We start from the raw sequence: 22504 nt of genomic DNA on the forward strand, positions 1-22504 counted from the left end.
CTGTGGAGGAAACGCGTTTCCGCTCAGTGTTTTTGTTAAACCGCAATTAGCTGTAGGCCTGAAGTCTGTGAACACATGCTCATCCAAGGTTTTTCTGAAATGAAGGGTGTTAATAGGTAGCTTACCCCTCGTGGCTACAGTAACAGCTCCAACTCTCCTGGAAATGCTTTAGACATGAGATGAATCCTATTTCTTATTTTACCCCTAACCCATGTTTCAAAGGTCATCTTGGGAACAGGGTGTAGTGGTTAAAATCTTCCCCTGCAGAACAGTACGACCCTTCAAGATCCTGATACGTCATCAGATCATGAATAAAAAAGCGCAGCGCTTCATTCCCAGGCGACTAGTAGTGCTCTGTAGCAGCTCTGCACCAGTCTGCAGTGATATCAGAGGAGTTGCTGGATTTCAGTTAATTTTAGGGCACCATTTGTCTAAAGAAGAGTTCCACAATCAGATATTATCCCCCTCTCCTCACTCTTCTGTGATATGGAGCTGAATTCAGATTTTTATTCAGCAGCTGTTTGTTCAAGCCTTCCAATTCCACCTTAAATACTGCAGTAGCATCAGGTGCCAAAATGTAATTGCTTCACTATTTAAGGTGGAACTGGGAATTTACAGCTAACTACAGAGACATCAGTGCAGTACTAATGATGCTTTTTTGCATCTTATGAAATAAAGTAATACATTAAAACTAAATTAAGCTAATTTAAAGATAAACTTTTAAAGATTAAACTAAATTAAAGATAATACACCAGTGATCATAGTTTTAAAGAAGATAATTCTGATATATGTGGGTTTATTTGAAAAATTTCAGTTTGAAGGGCTCTTTTGACCGAACACTTCACCATACCCATTTATTCAACAAGAACTGAGACCCCCACGGCCACCCCAAAATATAAAACAGAGAAGTGGAAGGGCCAAGAAGTGAAATGGGATTCACTGTTAATGTCTTCACATTTCTGAGTGTATCTGATGGCATTCAGCCCATAAACATTGGTGAGGGCAGGTGCTGGTTTTGGAGGATTACATCACAAACACCACTCCAACTCATTCCTAAGACACTGCATGAAGCACACTCTTGATGTCGGGGATGTTTCTGAACCCATTGCTTCACTTCAAGAGGTTGTCCACAAAGTTTTGGACATGTAGTGTACACCCCAGCAGTTCTAAAGCTCCCTCTCTATCTGATATCTTAAACTACCCCAGTGGCCCACCTCTTATCTCACTTTCTCTGTCTCCGTCTCGCTCTCTCTTCTCTTCTCACTCACATTCTCTCCCCTCTTTTCTCTTTTCCCTGACCATGCAGAAGTTTCCATCCCACCAAAGACCCATCCTCCCCCCAACCCCACAGGTTTGAAAAGATGAAAGGATAAGAAAAAGAAAGGGTACAAAAGCGAAAGGTGTTGAGTTACAACCCTGCCCCGCTGAGAGTGTCCATGAAAGAGTTGTGGGATGGGAGAGATGGGAGAGAAGGAGAATGAGTAAAAGGCTCAGAGAGAGAGAGAGAGAGAGATGGGAAAAGGTTTTCAAATGAGGAGCAGGGAGTCAATTAGGGGCTATATGTCACTAAACACACACACACACAGATGTTTGTTTTTCATGTAATGTTATAAGTGAATATGGGCGGGAATCCCAGACCTAGATACCAAGATTAAGCTTAAGTCTAGGTTCATTGGAATTTAGTCCCAGTCTAGGCTTACAACTTTATATGCAAGTCTCTTATATCTACTTATAATATTCATCCATCCATTCATTCATCTTCTCACTCACACACAAACACTGTGGATATCACAAACTCACCCAGTCACTCACACACTCACACCTGTGGACAGTTTCACAAACTCACCCAGTCACTCACACACTCACACCTGTGGACAGTTTCACACACTCACCCAGTCACTCACACACCCACACCTGTGGACAGTTTCACAAACTCACCCAGTCACTCACACACTCACACCTGTGGACAGTTTCACACACTCACCCAGTCACTCACACACCCACACCTGTGGACGGTTTCACAAACTCACCCAGTCACTCACACACTCACACCTGTGGACAGTTTCACACACTCACACCTGTGGATAATTTGATGCATTCATTCAGTCACTCCAGGTCCAGTTTAGACACTCCACATGTGTTGTAGGTGATGTGGACAGTGGTAAAACAAACTTGGAATGTGCCAATGTTACGAAATAAACCACCTTCCTCTCTCTGGGCGCGGTCGTAATGTCACAGAGAGTGTAAATGTCCCTTCGCCGGGACCACTGAGATCTTAAAGTCCTCTGCAAAGTTTAATATCTTTCTGTTTTAAACAGAAAAACAAAATAAAAGTCTGGAGTTGAAATTTATTGAATTATTTCAGCTTCAAAATCTACAAAATCTACAATGAACATAAAATCAGGTCGAATTATTTTGATGAATTTAAAACACTGAGACATCCCCATGAGGGTCCCACCACAGTGACTTTGTGTCTATCTAATACAAATTTGTAGTCCTTGCTCTGAATGTAATCCTGACCTCAGGGACTGGGAGAGATAATTGATTTGTTTTTTTGTTTAAAAATTTGGTTCAATTCTAAAAAAAATGTGACGTGTTAAAAGCGATGCAGGGGTTCTTTTCTAGCGACTCGCCCGGATTTCCTTTCAGATCTGAATGTTTCTGGCCAGAACTGGTACAAAAACAATTACACACACAAAGTCAGGGGCACACCTTCATGGACACACCAGCGCTTTCTCTTATTTAACATAAACACACACACACACACTCACAGAAAGACGTGTGGTCCCTCCTCTAAACTCTCCCTTCCTCCGCTGTGGTATTCCTCCCTCTTGGCATTTGGTGTCATTCACTCGTAATCTCTCTCTCCCTCCCTCCATTCTGCGTCTCCGACTCTGTCTCAACTCGCCTCGCATGCACTTAGTTATTTCAGCCCCAGGGGAGAGAGAGATAGAGAGAGAGAGAGAGAGAGAGAGAGAGAGAGAGAGAGAGAGAGAGAGAGAGAGAGAGAGAAAGAGAGAGAGAGAGAGAGAGAGAGAGAGAGAGAGAGAGAGATGATAGATCACTAAACATGTAAAGGAGAGAGATAAACTCAAAATGAGTGACAAAAGTCCTCAGAAATGAATGTATATGTATACTGTACACACACCCTGACTCACCCTTACACTCACTTTTTATACACACACACACACACACACACACACACACACACACACACACACACAGCTCAGTCAGCCTTTCAGAGACCGTCAGAGTCTTTGTCAATAATGTAAACCTGCAATTCTCGTTTATTTTGCACACTATGTCACAGATTCTTGGGGCACTCCTCTCGCTCTCTCACACACACACAAACACACACACAAACACACACACACACAAGAAATTGCACACACTTTCTCTGATGAAAGAACGGATATTTACTACCTTATCCATTCCATTTCATTTGTTTCACTGCTGGCACTAAAAGGGAATCAATACCAAGCCTAATACGGCTGAGCAGGTTCCTCCACATACTGCACTTCTTTACCAACACTACCAACACACACAGTGAAACAAGACTGATCAGTCAGTTTTTCATGGACAGACAGAAAGCATGGAATAAAGTGAGTCATTGTGATTTTGTGCTGCATCATCCTGAGACTGTAAACACTTTAAAAGTCCCATCCCACCTCCTCGTATGAGTCTGTGTCCTCCCCCTTTCTAAAAAGACCTGTTCAGAACGCCCGCTTTCAGCACCTGTTCCTTTAAAGGATAATGACCTGCTTGCTGTTCACCCCCCGAGCGCACAACAGTGTGGAGTGAGCAGCAGAAGCTCTGGTTTTTAGCTGTTTTCTCTCGGTTCTCTTTGTTCTCCATTCTCGTTTTCTCCATGTATGTGCACTCTCACATAATTTAAAATTACATGTCCAAATACTCCTTATGTAACATGTAGTCTGCTTTTTTCCCCCACTGCTATAAATGACAGTATGGCAGTGCTGGAGACATCTGTAGCGTATCCTGTATATTCACACACAATAAATAAAATTAGTTAAAAATACAGAAACTCATCTGACCCATGTATAACTATCTACATCACTCAGGGCAGTTTTTTACTGGCCCTTTCAGTGTTTCTGTTGCTATGTGAATGTGACCAAACAAGGTTTTATTTCCATAGAAATGGAAATCCCACCTCACACCATAACTGTGCAATTACCCTCTGTTATGTAGCTATTATGGCAATTATTGAAAATGGCAGGGCTGTCACAGAGACTAGCATGCTGTCTGCACACACACACACACACACACACACACACACACACACACACATACAGAGAGAGAGAGAGAGAGAGAGAGAGAGAGAGAGAGAGATTTTTACATTTGATACTTGTTTTAATACAATGTCTGGACTTGGGGTTAGATCCCATCCTTCATTTATTTAATCCCAATGAAAGGGTACAAGTCATTTAATTTTCAGAAGACATTTCTGAAGATGTCAGATGTACGATAAATCACTTGCACAAAGTAGGCACAAAAACATCAAAAGAAAAAAAGGGGAAAAACAGATGTTTCAAAGGTTAATAGGAAAGATACATACAGAATATGGGTCTCCTAACAACTTTGCAAGACTTTGTCCCACACCAGGACTGTATCCACCAGTAAACTAAACGAATCCACAGCTGTCTGTGTCCATCCTTCCACTGTGACAGGAAAGACTCAGCGCTATGGGTCTGAAAGGGGATGTGGAGCTGTAGAGAAGCTTGCACTGAGAAAAGAAAATAGAAAGAATTTAAAGAAGAAAAAAAACAGTGAAGAATCCAGAGGGTCCAGGCGTCCACATCACTGAATGTGTTTAGAGTGACTTGCTCACTTACAGCATCTTTATGATCACTACAGATGTTACTACGTGACAAAGAATTAGTTGTAAATGCAATGCTGAGCCTGGGAGAAGTATCTGTATCCTTAAAATGAGTGTAGAAATATTCCTGCTGATGTATGAAAAAAGCCAGAAAAGAATTGATGTTTTATTACAGGCTCAAAGGCAGAACTCAAGTGCAGAGACTTTAGAATCACCCCGCCCCCTCGTCTTAGTCTGTCCAATCACAACGCTGGACCCGCATTTATGTAAGAGCACAAAGACGCAGCAAAGCAGACAACGAGTGCTGAGAAACAAAGACACTGAGTAAAAACTGAGAATATGAGAACAGAGAAGAAAGAGAAACGAGCGAAAACAGCTTAAATCCAGAGTTTCTGCTCCTCGCTCCTCACTGCTGTGTGCTCAGGGTTGGGGTGAACAGCGAGAGGCTCATCATTTAAAGGAACAGCCATTCTGAACAGAGCTGTTTATACAGGGGGAGAACGCTGCTGGGGGGCTCACTTGTGGGAAAAGAGGTTGTATATGTCCCCATTAGTCATAAGTTTGGCTCTTCGGACAGTACTGAAACCCAGGAACTAATAATGAATGTTTTTTGTTCTTTCTATGTTCTTTCTGTTTCAAAAACTTAAAAAAAAGAGAGTCTGGAATACAGAGTTGCTGCTGTAAGCTTCCTCTGGTTTCACACCAGTCTCTGAGTCTTTGCCTGAGGTTAGACTTGGTCAGTTATAAGAATCTTTGCAATGCAGTGCCACAACCTAATTAAATCCATTTCTCCTTGTTCCCTGCATTTTTCCTCTCTAATCCCATTTTCTCCTGCTTAGTCAGTCCCCGAAAACCTCCTTTATCCCCCCAGCCCCCCGTGCCTCTGAAGCACTCCACCCCGGCCCACCTCCAGCCCCATTACCTCCTCCTCAGAATCGGTGTGGGCCTTGGCATGTGTTTCCAATTTCAGGCACGCTGCCTCACTGACCACAGTCTGACCTAATTAACTGGCCCACACTGGGGCAGGGAGAGGGAGAGGGCAGAGGGCAGGGGTCAGCAGTGGGTACAGGGCTTCTGATGGATGTGTCTCTGGTGTATCTGGTGTCTCTAGCGTCTCTGGCGTCTCTGAGCTGATCCTCTCATAGGTATGTTCCCCGTTTCGTGGCTGTTATTCGTACCACTGCGGCGTTTGAAGACCACAGGGAGGTCACTGAAGCCTGAAATTGGATTTCATACAGTTGCAAAGGTCCACAACACTTTATAAATCCTCCTTGTCCGTGTCAGAGACATCTGCAGATTTTGAAGAAGACGAAGCAGAAAACTCTTTAACTCTGAATAGAAGTGAATGGAACCATATGTAATAAGATGTCTTTATAGCACTTTTAATCACACACAATACACAAAAATGTAAAGAGCAGCCAGTGTTTTGTCTACAGTTAAACAGGGTGTGTAAATGTCGATGTAAATTGTCTGCATATGATCATCCATCAGATATATTAAGCTAATAAAGTAAACTGAAATATATAAATTTGGATTTTAAAATTATATTTGCTCAACAAAAATATTTTCACATAATATGCTGTCAATAAACCAAGATATGTTTGATATGAAGCTAATGCTGCTAATTAATTAAAGTTAATACTGCTTAAAACAAGCAAATTTCACATTTTAACATTGCTGTAATATTTTATTTATCTATGTGGCAGGTTTTGTCCATATTCAGACTGTGGTACAATGTCGGAAATTACACAAATAATTTAGACAAATGTGTAAACATGCAGTTAGCACAATGCTAATTGCTGAAATGACTCCAGACATGAAATGGCTGATCAACTTCATTCACTATGTCTGGAATAAGCTGGGTTTTTTTTTTTTTTTTGGGCCTATCGCTTTATCACACCGATAATGTAGCCCGTTTTTCTGTGCACATGCAGAACTGACACGCATGGAAAGTTGAGTTTGGGGCTAAATGAGATGTGGCGAGCGATTTACGAGACTTGGGAGGAGTCATTGATTGGAGGAATGCCTTCATTATGGGAACAGTGGGTTTATTTCCGTGTGTTTCTTGGCTGATGAGAAACAGGTTTGAATGTAAAGGAGAGAGAGAGTGGAGGCTGGACCTCACACTGAGCTGCCGCTGAGCTTTATGAAGAATAAGCGACCTCGATGCTGGCTTCATAACAGCTGATTCAGGGCATATCACCTACCACAGGTCTTTATTAGCCAGATTCATTTAGCATTATACTCTCCCTCTCTCTAAATTCTTCAGATTCATCCATCCTTACTTTAATTGCCTTGCTAAGCTTAATCCACTATAACAGATCTGCAGTTATATATGCTCACGATAACATAATGACATAATTGCATTTGAGAGGCAAGACCTATTAAAGTTCTATGGCTAGTCACGATTGGTGGTTAACTCGGGCTAATTTTACAAGACCCAAAACGCTGATTATGTTTTGTCTGTGCAGAAATAATAGGCAGGAAACTAAAGCAACTTACGCAGTCAGTTTAGTGTTTTTCTGCCTTCATCAACTCTCCCAATAGAATCCCAGTCTGACAGTCTTCTGATTTTATAATGAACGAGTCCCAGAGAGAGGGATGAGGTTCAAAATGCTCAGATCTCTTCATAGAAACAGCTGGAGCTGATGCTTTTCAGGTGCTTTTGATTTTTGAGCCTTAGATTTCCACTGCGTTCCTGGGGAGTCTGTGCTCTATTACTGTGCAGAATGCAATGAAGTGGCTCATCCAGCGTTTCTACTGAAAGGAGGGAGATACATCAGCAGTTACTTCAGTAACTGTGTGTACTCTCCTGTGGAGTGTTTACAGTAGATGTTAGAAAATTTCTCTTATCTTCTGATGACATTTGGCCAGGAATACTTCAGTGAGGTCAGGTGTTGATGTGGGATGATTAGTTCTGCTACTCCAACTCATCCCAGAGGTATTGGATGAAGCTAAATCTCTCTAGAGTACAGTTCCTTTGCTTCACAACACAATCCTGGGGGTTATACACCCCTCTAGTCCACACTTGGCATTGGGCATGGTGACCTTAGGTTTATGTGCAGCTTTTAAAGAGAGTCCAATTTTATTAAACAGTTTGATTAAACCAGCTGTGCCGCTGTGTCAAACGTTAAAAAACTGTTCGCTTATTTTTATAATTTTCCTTTGACCATGATTTGTGTGATTAATGATTTATGTACATTGAAAGAAAATCACAGGCTTTATGCTTTATTTATTTTTTTAGAGATATTTTTTATTTATTTATATATTTATATATTTATATATATTTTTCTTTGCATTTCCCTCTTTGGATTTTTTGTGGGTGGGGCTAAACTTGGCAAAACTGCCAGATCTAAAGCCAGATCTGCCATAGAACCACTGCAGGGGCATCCGAACCCAGGGGGAATTCTTGGAGATCTTTGGAGATCAGGAAATCTTTATGCTTGTTGAATTTTGAATTTTTGAAAGTTGAATTTCAGATACAAAACAAACAAACTGATATGTAATAATAATAATAATAATAATAATGATTGTAAGTTTAAATTACATAGCACTTTTCTCATACCCAAGATTGCTTGTATATAAAAATGAAAGGTTTCAGAGAGCTGCTAAATTAACAGCCCACAGCTAATATTCCCTCAGTAACACGAAAGTCCCTTTGATCTTACTTGGCCCGAGAAGAAGCTACTGCATGGCCATTGTGTTCAACACAAACCTGAGCTGTTCCCCATCACTCCTGGGTTTCCTTTACAAGTGGTATCATGTTTGTAACTGTTTAAAATATGCCAGTATTCTTCCGCTGCAGATGTGGACTCAACATCATGTCTCGGAAGTGAATTCATTGTTTAGATTTGCTCGGCTGATTTGGAGCAGTTGCAGGAGATGGTTTGGATTCTGTTTCAAGGCTGAAATGTCATGTCCACAGAGCTCTGTAGCACTGACTCACTGTATTTGAGATTTTCCACCAGTTCTCATTGGGCAGAGCACATTACATCAGAGCTATGACTGTACAGGTTGTAGATAACAGAAAACAAGTATATGATGATCTGGCACACATCTACACAATGCCAAATGTTGAAATATAAAGACAACTGCACACTGAAGCAGAGAACCCTGGGTGCCAGGGTTTCCTACCAGCCTTGAATAGTTGCATAGTGCAGTTCCTACAGTGCTGAGCCCAGAGGAACGACAGATGACCTGTCCTCACTTTTACTGGTCAGCGGAGCATCACAATGATTTTAAGTTGTAATTTTAATGTAAACATATTAGGTAGTGTTCCTTTAACTGGGGTCATTAGGTGGGTTTTAGATGCTGTTCATGGGTAATTAGTTAAAATACATCATAGTAAAATGCTGAATTCAAAAATTCTGAATTTTTCTACCAGGCTTAGTAAAGGATATTCCATTTCACAATATATGATTATTACTCATTTTTAAATCAAATTTTAATTAACTTATGTGCAAACCTATTTTGCACAAACTACATTTTACACTTTTATGTTTTTGCAATATGTTTTGTCTCAATAACTCTTTATTGTCCAGGATATCTGCTAATATAGAGGGGGCTTCACTGACACAAATCCCGTTTTTCCAAGAACAGAATGTCCTTCTAACAAAACAAAAACAAAACAAAACAAACAAGATATTCCTCTCCCCATTTTTGAAAATATCCCCATCAAGACAAATATGAGAATTGTTGCATTATCTTGCCAGTCCAGTAAGGGGCTTAAAGGGAGACATAAAATCACCATGAAGCATGAGTCAAACACAGAGGTTTAATCACAAATCACTCCATAATCCCTATGAACTGCACTGCGCATGTCATGAAATTACTGAATCTAGATCTTAATAATCAATTGTGTATATCTAGTGTGATATTATTTATATTTATTCACATGTGGGAATATGAAACCTAGTGCTGTCTGCATTGTAGATTGATGAATTATTTAATTCACTATATAGGGAATGAGGATCTATTTGAATTTCAGCCAGAGACAGACAGGAAGTGTGATGTCAGCTTTTTCAAAACGCTGCATTTTGCAGTAAACACGAAACCACTGACAACAGTTTTCAAAAATTTCCCCCTGAGGGTGTTTTAAAAACGCAGAGAAAAACCTTTGTTTTTAAAAATATCTGGATGCGTGTGGATGGGGCCTAAAGCTGTTTCACATATGAACAGTTTGCATTTTCACTCCTGCATTTGGGCTGGTCCTTCTCTTGAAATGATGCACACAAGAGCAGATGGTTTATTTTTCTGTGAATGCAGAGCCTAAATTTACTGCAAACTGTGATGTTTTTGTAAATCCATTCAGAATCATTTGAGCGAGAATCGCAGTATATTTAAGAATCGATTGTCCTACTGAAAGAAGTCCCTGCTTTTCCAGCACTGTGACCTAGCCAGTGTGTGATAATGATCTTTGTCCCCCTCATGTATTTCAATCTGAGTGAATTCATTACTGTTCTACCACTGTTTACTCCAGGGACAGAGAGAGTGCTGATCCTGTGGATATCAGTGAAATAGCAGGAGCTTGATGGATTATCTGGAGTGTGTTTGAAAACATGCAACTGCAACTGATTCGGTGGACATAAGCACCCACACAGCCTTACACTCACAAGCACACACACACACACACACACATTTTGTGTGTGCTGTGGAGGAAATGTAACACGTTGTAAATGTTTTTGACCATACAACATCCTGTGGGCTAGGGTTACAGCGGCAGACTTTGTGTTTGAAGCACTCTAGCAATTAGCAAGGGATAGACTTACAGTGCATCTATCGCACAAAAGAGAGGGAGCAGGAGAGAGCGAGAGAGAGAATGAGGGAGAGTGTTGTTCTGCACTCCTCTGCCTCTCCATCTGCTTGTCCTGTGGGACAGGGTGTGTGTGAGACACACAGGAATGTGTGTGTGTTTGTGTGGGTGCATGTCTTTGGGGTGAGAGATGAGTGCACATGTACGATCTGCAGTATTACAGTGTTTATCCGTGGACGTAATTACAGTATCTCTGTAGCGGCGCAGGTGTTCGTGTACAGAAGAGAGAGAGGGCAAAGGAAGGGACTCCAGAAAAATCTATTATAGATTTTATTGACCTTGTGTTTTTATGTCATGTACTCCATATGTCCAAATGTTTGTAGACACCAACATTTCTTCTGAATGAAGAAGAAGAAGGAAATCTGTACACTACATACTGGCAGATTTCTGTGAGCATTTGATGGGATTCAGCCAAATAAACCTTAGTGAAAGTAGGTGTTAGACATTTAGTTTAGGATCAAAAGTTCACTCCAACTCTCAAACTATTTACATACATTACCCCAGGGATTGAAAAGAATTTGGATGAGAACTAAAAAACATATATAGTTAAAACCCAGACACTGAGACTCTAAGTCATTATGGGATATTATTTATAATTACAAGATATGAAGTAGTTATGATATATTAAGACATAATTATAAAATATTAAATCATATTTATGCAATGCAAAGCTATATTCATTCATTCATTGTCATATAACCCTTATCCAGTTCAGAGTCGCAGTGTGTCCAGAGCTTACCCGGAATCACTTGGCACAAGGCAGGAACACACCCTGGAGGCGGCGCCAGTTCTTCACAGGGCAACACACACTCGCACCTACTTACACTTTTAAGTAGCCAATCCACTTTGCAAAGCAATAATTATGAGATAATAGGTCATGATAACAAGTTACTAACTTCACTGACAGAAATGCTTTTCTGTCATTATCTTAGAATTACTCTTCTTTTCTTCTTAAAATTTTACATTCATTAACTTCTAAACAATGATTGTAAAAAAACTAAAGTGGTTTTAAAATTATGGCTCACTGATGTAGGTTTCATTAATGAAAAACTAATGATGTTTTCATATTTTTTCTATTATCACCATTTGCCTGGATAATATATTAATTCAGACTCTAAACACAGAATACAATGGTGCAATGATATTGAGACCTCAATTCTCTCTGACCCCAGACCTCCAAACTTCCTGTTCAAACAGAGCAGGACCACGCTACATGTGTTAGCATTTAGCATTTCATGTTTGCTGCTCAAAATCGTTCTGCTCCAATGAAATAACTAATTCCACGTAATTCGCTAAGGCACATGTGTTTGGAGCACACAGCGAGATCTCAGTAAGACGTGGAGGTGCAGTCTGGAAAAGAGACCAGGGTTATTTATAATTTGTATTCTGTGTTTGTTTTAGTCTGTGCTCTATTGTACTATGCTTGTGAACTTGTATAATTCCTGGAACTACATAATTCCCTGACATCTCTCAACTCCTCAACCCTCTTGTATTCATTACCTTTGGGGCTCACTCGCAGTTTTTCACACAACAAACCATTACCCACCTGGAAAGCAGTATCATTTTCTGTGATAGTCAAAAGAGGAAAACACCAGCCATCTGTTCGAGGAACTTCAGTTACAAGTGTTATAGCAAACTAATGGACAAAGCAGCTCAGAAAAAGTTTAACCTTTGCTATTGTAAATCTCTAGCCCCACCTTGCTGGTGCTGAAACTGTAGCCCATCTGTTGATGCTCAGTTTATGTTAGCCATCCTATAGCCCTTCCTTAATATTTGGTTACCACTGAGCGTCTGGTAGCTGATTTAACAGAATTGGCAGTTCCTTTCTCCTTCAATCATGTTGATCTAGACAATGGCATATTGCTTGACATGAGTTTGAAGAAGCATGCTTTCCCTTCTCACAGCTTAGCAACACTGTGTTATAGGGGGAGACCAAATGAATAATGGTGTGAATACTGGATAAATATTAGCAAACCTAAAAATGAAATTTACTTTAATTGTCACTGCACATTTATTCTGTGAAAATTGGATGATTTTACCCATCCATGGCAGTGAACACACACAAACTAGTGATTAGGGGCAGTGAACATACACACAATTTACATAATTTTTATACCATATATACAACTTAAAAGTGTTGACATCAGATGAATGTACACTTGATTTATCAAGAGTTTTTTTTTCTTTTGTTTATTTATTATTTATAATTTATTAAATGTATTATTATTAATAATTCAAACATTTATCCCTACTCCATTTCCTTTTCAGTGAAAACTGAGATGAAATTAGAATGGAATTTGTTTATCTTGTTGGTTCATATATTTACTAGGGCATATTCAAGACGACTTTCAGCGTAAGAGCAGTCAAACCGCATTAACAAATACAGCCACTGCATAATGAAAAGCAGTTTTACAAGCAGGTTTCCCTCAGGCACAGAATGTGTTCTGATGCTATTGGTAAATATTTCTAAATCTAATTTTCTAAAATGATAGGTTTATATATTACACCTGTTTTTACTAGATTATAAATTAAATAAAATTGTCTAATGTGTCTTTAAGGTAAAAAGTCTCTCGTTAGCTCTTGTTCCCTTGTCAGCAGATCGCTCGGGAGAAAAACGCTATGTAGTGAATAGTGAATGAGTTATCGAATAATACATAAGGTAGGGTGAATAACCAATCAGAAGGGAAAGCACGAGATGTTTTGTTTGAAATTTAAATTAGCTGTTGACCGTTAGAAACGTTGGGATCCGGCCGTTGTAGTTGTTTAATTCCCTCAGCGCCTGAAGAGGCAAATGAGAAAAAAAGGGTCACAAAACGCTTAAAATCCTTAGCAAATACAATTAGCGATACATTATTGAAGTAATGTGTTGATTTGGACGAAAAGATTCTTTACCACGTGAGAGAGTTTTGTATTTCATAATGGCATTTATACAGATCCTGCTAAATTAAAATGAGATTAGCACGTCTTAAGGTTTCTGCTCTAAATCTAAGGTAAGCACAGACGGTTTATGTTATACACATTACTGAACAATTAAAACAAGCCTATGCCCATTACATTTACATGGACTGTGTATTAGAGTTTAGCCGCTAGTATTTGGACAAAGAACAGGTTTTTGTATTGTGGTTAGATTTAGAAATGTTTCAGCTACCTTTTACAATTTTTACAAATGTTTTAAAGTGCACCCGAGGAATACCCTTGATTTCAGAGCAAATATGAAATGTCTACAAATGTTTGGCCATATACCATTTATTATTTATGAAAAGTGTTTTCGTTGTCAGAAATTACAGGTTTTAGAAGGCTATCTACAAGTGTCAAGTATTTTTCAAGTGGCTATTGTAAGTATTGTAAGCCGCACTGTTTAAAATATCTGAAATTGTTTCCTTCCACTGCTGCAACTCACCTAATCCTAAAATTGGCTGTTGGGTCAGATTTGGTGGGAGTTAATGTCTTTATGTATTAATATTATGCACACAGGCTCAAAAAAGAAGGTACAGGTCCCTGGGCTGGTTACCTGGGTGGTGTTAGTGGGGGCATGGCTCACAATGTTTGTGAATGAAAGTAGGGAGATATTTATTAGTCAAGCGAGCAGGCCGGGCAGAGGCAGTTTGCTAGTGAGCCACTGTGGAGCTAGGCATGATGGAGCACTCCAGCAAGGCTTGGTGGAGCTCATCAGTGAGGCATGGTAGAGTTTGCCAGCAAAGCAGTTACGCCCACCAATGAGGCATGGGCGACATGTCAGTGAGTCATGAAGAGCATGGCAATGAGGCACAAGGACCTCACCAGATAGATATGGGAGAATGCCCGTGAGGCACGGAGTGAAAAATGAGTCTCTGATTTGATGCCTTTTTTTAGATTGATGTTTTTTTTATTTTCTTACTTGAAAATTGAAATTGCATTTCGTGTTTATACTTAACACAGACAATATTTTTGTCACTGAGTTCTGATAGCGCTCAGGGCCATGAAACACAGCACAAACCACTTTACAAAATGTTCTTCCATACATTCCATGTAATTACATATTTTCCCCAAAGAGGTTGCCAATTCCCCCATACTTGACAAAACACAGTGCAGCTTAAAAAAGTATTAAAGCACAAGCAATATTCACCAAATGAAGACGACTCTAAACAGTAAAATATATTTTCTATTTAAATCTTTATATTCAACTTTGAATGACACAATGCTAAGCTGAAATTTCTATTTTAGACAAAATTTTGCATTATATAACACTTCAAATAATGGCTTCCTTGTTTTTTGAAATAAATTAATTGTGACTTAGGAAAGGTACTATTTAAAAAAAAATTAACTTATTTTATGAAAATTGAAATGTGCCCTTTTTTAACCCTATAGTCCACACTGTAGACAGCAGAGGACTGTCGCCCTCCAGTGGACAGAAGAACAGTATGCAGCTGTGATATTCATCATTAAGAGGAAGAAACGGGTGAGTTAATTTTGTTTAAATTAAAAATCCCTGCTTATATAATTGTGTTAATTATTTGCCTTCTTTAGACACTATTAAAGTTCACTGTTCCACTGAATGCAGCTCATTTCACTTGGGTTTGTTTTGGATAATCAGCAGGGTTTATGCAGGGCTGCACAGACAAACAAAAGTGAAACAAGATATGAATAATCACATAGAAATAGAAAACATTAGCACAAATGAGACAAGTTATAAAATTACCATACATAATAAGAGAGGATAATACAATTAATACAACCAGAATGAGAGCGAGAGAGAGATTTGTAGAATGAAGCTTAGAATCAAGCTTTTTTTCTTTTTTATTAATCTGCAAATTTTCTCAGATGACGCAAAGAATGTGACTCTGCTTCCCCCCTCCTTTCTCTCTCTCACACACTTTCTCTCTATCTCTTTAGCCTTCCATCATTATCTCTCTCCTGATGCTTCGATGGATGGGAGGCACCACCAAAACTAAGGTAAGATGTCACCCTCACTTTCCTTTTGAGTACTTCTCTTTTTTCTTTACCATATTTAGACTTTCTCACATTCTTCATATTCTCGCCATGTAGTTATATTCATATATTTTTTGTTTCAACAAGTGCTGGAATATAAAAGCTGGATCTCAAGTGGTTATTTTTAATTCAGTTGTCTGTGCGTGTGGAAAATTCTGCATTTTGTTCACATGTAATCATCCCCATAATGCGTCTGTTGGCACGGTGGCTTATGGTTTGGACTCAGAGAGCTGTGTAATGTGGGATCAGCGCTTTCTGTCCCATCCCTCTCATTCCATCGTTATTTATTACTCGCCAATTATCCACTCCAGCTCTAGAAAGCCTGGAGCGTCAGCACTTACACAAACGGCAAGCATTCCTCGAGGGTTAGAGGCGTTGAACCGATGATAGATTGACTGGAAAGCGGAGATTAGACCTGTTTGAGTCACGGCTCTAATGTTAAATGTTAAAGCTGTGACTAAAGTGCAGCTATTGACTCACACACAAAGGCACACAATGATTACTGACAGAACCATGAGTATGTGACAGGTGGGATATGTGAGTTAGTGTAAGGTGTTAGTAAATGGTGAAACTCTCTGCTCTCAGCCGTGTTCAGGTTAGAACTCAAGTGAACATGTTCCCTGGGGTCTTAATACAACTTCTGTGACATGATTTGGTCAAAATAAATCAAGAACAACTGCACCCTGTCCTTCAGTGTCTGTTTCAGCTCATGTCCCTTTAAATCATAATGAGTCACAGTTCACCCTGACCCGAGCTCACAGCAGTGGATTTTTTTGCATTTCTACACAGTTCCCTAATTTCCTTGCTCTCATTTTGACAGTTTTTGCTCGTTCCTCTTATTTCTCTGCTCTCTTTACTCAATTCTCTTATTTCTGCTCACTCATTGTAACAGTTTTTCTCAGTTTCTCATGTGTCTTCATTCACTTTTCACTGTTCTTTTTGTTTTCTTATTTCTCCACTCTTTTTCACTGTTTAACCCCTCAGTTGTGCTCTAACATAAAAGTCCAGGCGTCTTGTTAAAAGTCCAGGCGTTCAGATGGTGTGTCACAACAGGAGCCAAAGTTAAATACCAAGATAACAGTTAAATTAACCATTTAATTTAATTAACCATTAAAGTAAAAACGTAACCCTAATATGATATTTTTGTGAACTATGCAATCAGCTCAGCCAGCATCACATTCAGTGTCATTACTCAGCTCTGCTTCAGACCTCAGCGACAACACTTCAGCTCCATGATCATCAAAATGTCTCCCTTGGTAAAAAGGGCAGGATTTGCCTAATAATAATATGTATGATTTTTTTATTTCAAACAATTGTTAAAATATGGAAGTGAACACTGTGACTAATATTGGCATGACAGTTTTCACATGAGTTTACTTATGTCTATGCTGTGAAAATAATATATATAAATCAGATATCGTATAATGTAAAAATTGTTTTATTATACCATTTTCTTATGATTTCACCCAGCCTCTATCCTCTAGCAAGTTGTTTATAGAGCTGATTTATAAAAAAAAAAAACTATTTTCTGACATGGCACTATATTTTGTTTTTGTTTTTAGCATACTTAAATTACAGAGACTGATCTTTATATATTTTACAGATATATTTCCTCTCTCATAGGCCTTAGGATTGGTAATAGATTTAAAACTGGACTGCTGGAGGAGGAAATACCTGACCACAAAAACCTTTGTGAAAAAGTGAGTGTGGTAACCAGAGGAAAGAAGAAAAGAGGCAAAAGAGAAAGAGAGGGAACTGGGGGATTATTTATAAATAGCGGAGCTTTAGCAGGGTGAGGGGAGCAGATGTGATAGACAGTCTGTGCTTAAGGAGTTCAAACAACAGATTAATGCACTCAGATTATAGTCCGGGAGAGACGAACAAACTGGGGGAGGTGTGTGTGTGTGTATGTATGTGTGTGTGATAGAGAGAGTGAGAGACTCATATAGTATTGAAATTTCACACATACAGAAGCACATACTGTATAAAATAATGATAACACACTCACTGGGGCCATACACACACAGAGAACATAGACATAGTGCACTGACATGAAAATTTGAGCATGAACCCATTTCAATCTAAAATAACACACAAACAGTTCTTCCTCAAACCACCATATGTTCTCTTTTAGCTTTCACTGAAATGTAATAAGAGACAATGAGTGCATGTGCTGTTTGTGTGTGTGTGTGTGTGTGTGTGTGTGGTACCCTGGTTGGAGCGCATTATATTTGTTTAACAAAGACTGTATGAACAGAGGTTAAAAATACAGGAGCCAAAGGCCATTACTCACCACACGCAACATGTGAGTTCCATCACATCAGAAGAATTAGCGCCGGATATGTAGAGAAAAGAAAGAATCCAAGAAAAGCAAAAGCAGGTGCATTATTGAAAAGCAAAAATAAAACAGTTTTTCTTATGCAGGAGTTTTAATCAGATGTCCATTACTCCGTTTAGAGATGATTTCTATGACAGATGCACAGACATAACAAAATGACGATGATATTGTTAAAAAAAACAACAAAACATTGTGCTCGATGAGACAGAGTATATATCATTAAAATAAAGCTGCATTTTCTCCATTCACGAGATATTGCTAAATTAATTCATTGAAATCTGAGTGAATCACACCAAATAATCAAGCTCTAGGTTAAAATCTTTTAACGTTGTCCACTCAACTTTACAGTGTGTAATGTGTGCCTGTATTTATTCCTTTTTGGGGTCCAAATACCTCTAGTCTGGTGAACACGAGCATGGTTGACCTTTGGCTTCACTCTACAAGGAGAAATCATATTTCCCCAATACAACATAGCAGCTTATCTTAGAAAAAGTAAAAAAGACCAGTATTTATATACACACTGCACATTGTCACTGCCAGGAAAAAATGCTGTTTCCCTGAAACACTGAACACAAAAGGACAATAGAGAAGCAAATATATTTGAACATTTAATGCTACTGCAACAAAACTGGACCCATTCTACTTTGTGGGAAAAAACAAAGTAAACAACACAAAAACGAATAAACAACAAACAAAAAATATCAAATTGAGATACAGAAGGTTTTGTTCTGACTGTGCTGGTGGGTTTTTGATCTGTGTATTTTAACCCTCTCAGGCCAGGTGAGACAGTAAGCCAGCCTGTTCTCTCTTTCCTTTCTCTAAGGGAGAGAGTTGTGGGATTATAACTCTATCCAATCACAAAGCCCACACCAAACAATCAGCTGCAGAAAATAATCCTACACACACACAGAAACACACACACACACACACACATGCTCTCTCTCTTTCTCTCTACATTTCTGTCAAATTCCTATAAAGACATTAGCAATAGTCTTAAACTATTGCTCCATGTTCCAGTGTGAAAGACTATGCAGGTGAAAATGTAAACAAACTACCTTGTGTAAAATAATGATTTTCTGTTGAGTGAAAATTAAAAATAGTGGGCCATATTTGTGGTCACATTTTGGTCAATTGTATCAAATTTTCAGACCCTGACGGAAGAATATCATGGCTTTGATCAGCCAAATCTGCCAATGTTGGGGATGTCACATTACACAGTTTTTGTGCTTATTATAACTATGTGTCCTTGTCTATATATCATTTTATACACTGATTAGTTTGGATAAATGAAACAAATTGAAACAGTTGAGTTTTTTGCAGCAGTCTGCATGAGACTGCGACTGAATAAACTCCCAGCAGCTCACATCATGGTTGTGATGTGTGAGCAGAGCTTTATTCGTGGGTTATCTTCAGACAGCTGTGTGTCCTCTAATCTGAGCTACTGATTGGATATGGAAGGTTGTAGATCATGATTGGATGATCGTAGATTGTAAAGGGGGAGGGGAGGGACCACGTTGATTGACAAGTTATTTTTGTCCACATTGGACGTGAGATAACAGATTACACCAAGTAACTAAAATTACTCGTATCCAATGTGATGTAGTAAGTCCTCCTGATAAATATCTAAACTGCATTTTCCACTGTGTCCCTTATAAATGAGAAGTGATGTAGTAATTCCTCCTGATAAGGATCTAAACTGTCGTTTCCACCGTGACCTTATAAAGGAAAAAAGATGCAGTAATTCCCCCTGATGAGGATCTAAACTACAGTTTCCACTGTGACTCTTATTAAGGAGAAGGGACAGAGAGTAACACAATGAGGGAGCAATCACTGAACAAGCAGTCCCCAAAATAATTACTTATTGTAGTACAGACAAACACAAGTGGTGCTTGATTAAAAACATTAATTATATTTCCAAACTGAATAGTAAGTCTTACCAAGTAATAGAGTATCACTGCTGGTTAATTTACATAAAGAATTAAAGTGAAAGATTTTGGGCGGCACGGTGGCGCAGCAGGTAGTGTCGCAGTCGCACAGTCCCAGGGTCCTGGAGGTTGTGGGTTCGAGTCCTGCTCTGGGTGGTTATTTGGTGTGTTCTCCCTGTGTCTGCATAGGTTTCCTCCCATGCTCCAAAAACACACGATGGTAGGCAACTTGGAAGATTGTCCTAAGGTGTGAGTGTGTGTACCTAGCCACTGGAATGCATCATGTTGTAGTGCCAGTCCCAAAGCATGGATAAATAGGGAAGGTTGCGTCAGGAAGGGCATCTGACGTAAAAATGTGCAAGATCAATGTTGCGGATCACAGTTGATCTGCTGTGGCGACCCCTGACAGGAGGGAGCAAACAAAAGAAGAATTAAAGCTTAAGATTTCTTATATTTCACTGCCAAATTTAGCATTGTAAACATATGTTTCCACTTTTTTTTGGGGGGGGAACGTGATGGAAAATAGAGATGTTAAAAGCATATGTTAATTTTACAGGCCCCATTTAAATGTTGTCCATAGATCCATCTAAGGTCTATCAACCTTTCCTTTCTGGACACAACCAGAATGAGAGTAGCCACAAGAAATACACTTCACATGCATGCATTTGTCTTCTGTTCTTCAAAGCACTGTGCTATGTCACTCCAATGCCCGCAGTTTCCCAAAGCAAAATAAGAAGAATGTACATTCAGTGGGGGAAAAAAGAAATGAAAAATCTCAATAATAGCTTGAGGATGAATCTCTAAAAACCAAACCTCAAAAGGAAAGCATTCCTAAGAGACTCTAGCCCTGAAAGAAGAATCACTTTAACAGTTTGAGAGATTGCAACTTTCAAAACGCAAGATCTGCAACCGTTATTAAATGTCTCAAGATAGTTAACAAGCCAAAAGTATGCAAAAGTAGCATAATGCCAGAAATGGTTAACCGCAAATCAGGAGCACCCAAACATCCCGGATCTGTGATGTGACAGTCACACCTAGGTAGCAGCATTCAAGTCTCTTGAACAAGAAGACTCATGTAAAAAAAATCATCATAATTTAAATTATGGTCACAATATTAGTCAAAACTAAACTAAGACATGGGAATAGACAAAAAGGAAACCTGTCCTCCTCTGAGCTGCTACTCTTAGTGTATCATAAACCATCAAAGTTTATTTTCAAAACTAAACCATTGAGGATCACACACAAATGTAAATGCTTGTAGCCTTCTACAGTTCTCTCAGTGAGGCTCTCTCTCTTCGTCTTCAATTTTTTTTTTCTTCCTCTGCTTTTTGCTACACAGGGAGTGAGAAATATGTCACACAGTTCACAGGAGTAAATCACACAGATTCTCCTGGCACAGTTTAGGTTTGTTTTAGAGTGGTTCTCCTTCATTGCTCTCTCTCTCTTGGCTTGTAATGCTCTGGGATTCCCTAAGGCCTAAAACTCATCCGTGGGATTTGGGGCTGACCGCAGACAGTGTTCACTCCTAAATCCTGCTTGCTGGCATCCTGATTCACACTCAAAATGTGATAGCTGTGTAAAACCAAGCCAAGGCTTATTGGGTGTTTCACATTATGCACGGATTCTATGAGAAGCCAATGAAAATAATGGAATCATGTACGTTTGTGTAGAATGTACAATGCAAACTGCATGCTTAAATTACCTAGATGTATTTATATGGTTACTGAGGGATATTGAGAGTACCTAACTGTGTCGTAGAGCGTCAGAAACCATTAAGCAAGTATTAGAGATTACATTTATTGAGATGCACCTGTATCTCCTGTATTAGAATATCATCAAAAACTTAATTTATTTCAGTAATTCACTTCAGAAATTGAAACTCAAATATTATATAGATTCATTACAAACAGTGTGATCTATTTCAAGTGTTTATTTCTTTTAATGTTAATGATTATGGCTTATAGCCAATAAAACCCAAAAGTCATTATCTCAGAAAATTAGAATATTATATAAGACCAATATAAAAATTATTTTTAATACAGAAATGTTGGCCTACTGAAAAGAATGTCCAGAATGCACTCTTTTGCATGAATTACTCCATCAGTGCATTGTGGCGCGGAGGCGATCAGCTTGTGGCACTGCTGAGGTGTTATGGAAGCCCAGGTTGCTTTAATAGCAGCCTTCAGCTCGTCTGTATTGTTGGGTCTGGTGTCTATCATCTTCCTCTTGACAAGACCCTATAGATTCTTTATGCGGTTTAGGTCAGGTGAGTTTGCTGGCCAATCAAGCAGTTATACTGCGGTTATTAAACCAGGTATTGGTACTTTTGGAAGTGTGGACAGGTGCAGTGTCCCGCTGGAAAATGAAATCCGCATCTCCATAAAGCAATGAAGTGCTCTAAAATCTCCTGGCAGATGGCTGCGCTGACTTTGGACTTGATATAACACAGTGGACCAACATCAGAAGATGACATGGCTCCCCAAACCATCACTGATTGTGGAAACTTCACAATAGATGCAGGCAGCTTGGATAGTGTGCCTCTCCACTTTTCTTCCAGACTCTGGGACCTTGATTTCCAAATGAAATGCAAAATTTGCTTTAATTGGAAAACAAGATTTGTGGACTCA

The 22504-nt window shown here is 39.2% G+C and overlaps 1 protein-coding gene across 3 annotated transcripts in view; it reads left to right on the forward strand.

Annotated features, from left to right (window-relative positions):
- Nucleotides 1–15462: 15462 nt before the first annotated feature.
- slc1a9 (solute carrier family 1 member 9) overlaps nucleotides 15463–22504 on the forward strand; it is a 38172-nt gene continuing 31130 nt past the window's right edge. For 2 of the 3 annotated variants that reach the window (XM_066641855.1, XM_066641858.1), the window contains exon 1: nucleotides 15463–15578. The gene's annotated coding sequence lies outside the window, so the exon portion shown is untranslated. The remainder of the gene's footprint in view (nucleotides 15579–22504) is intronic. The other variant, XM_066641856.1, reaches the window with a different exon arrangement.

This window comes from Hoplias malabaricus, chromosome 13 (genome assembly GCF_029633855.1).
Source record: "Hoplias malabaricus isolate fHopMal1 chromosome 13, fHopMal1.hap1, whole genome shotgun sequence".
Lineage (NCBI taxonomy): Eukaryota > Metazoa > Chordata > Actinopteri > Characiformes > Erythrinidae > Hoplias > Hoplias malabaricus.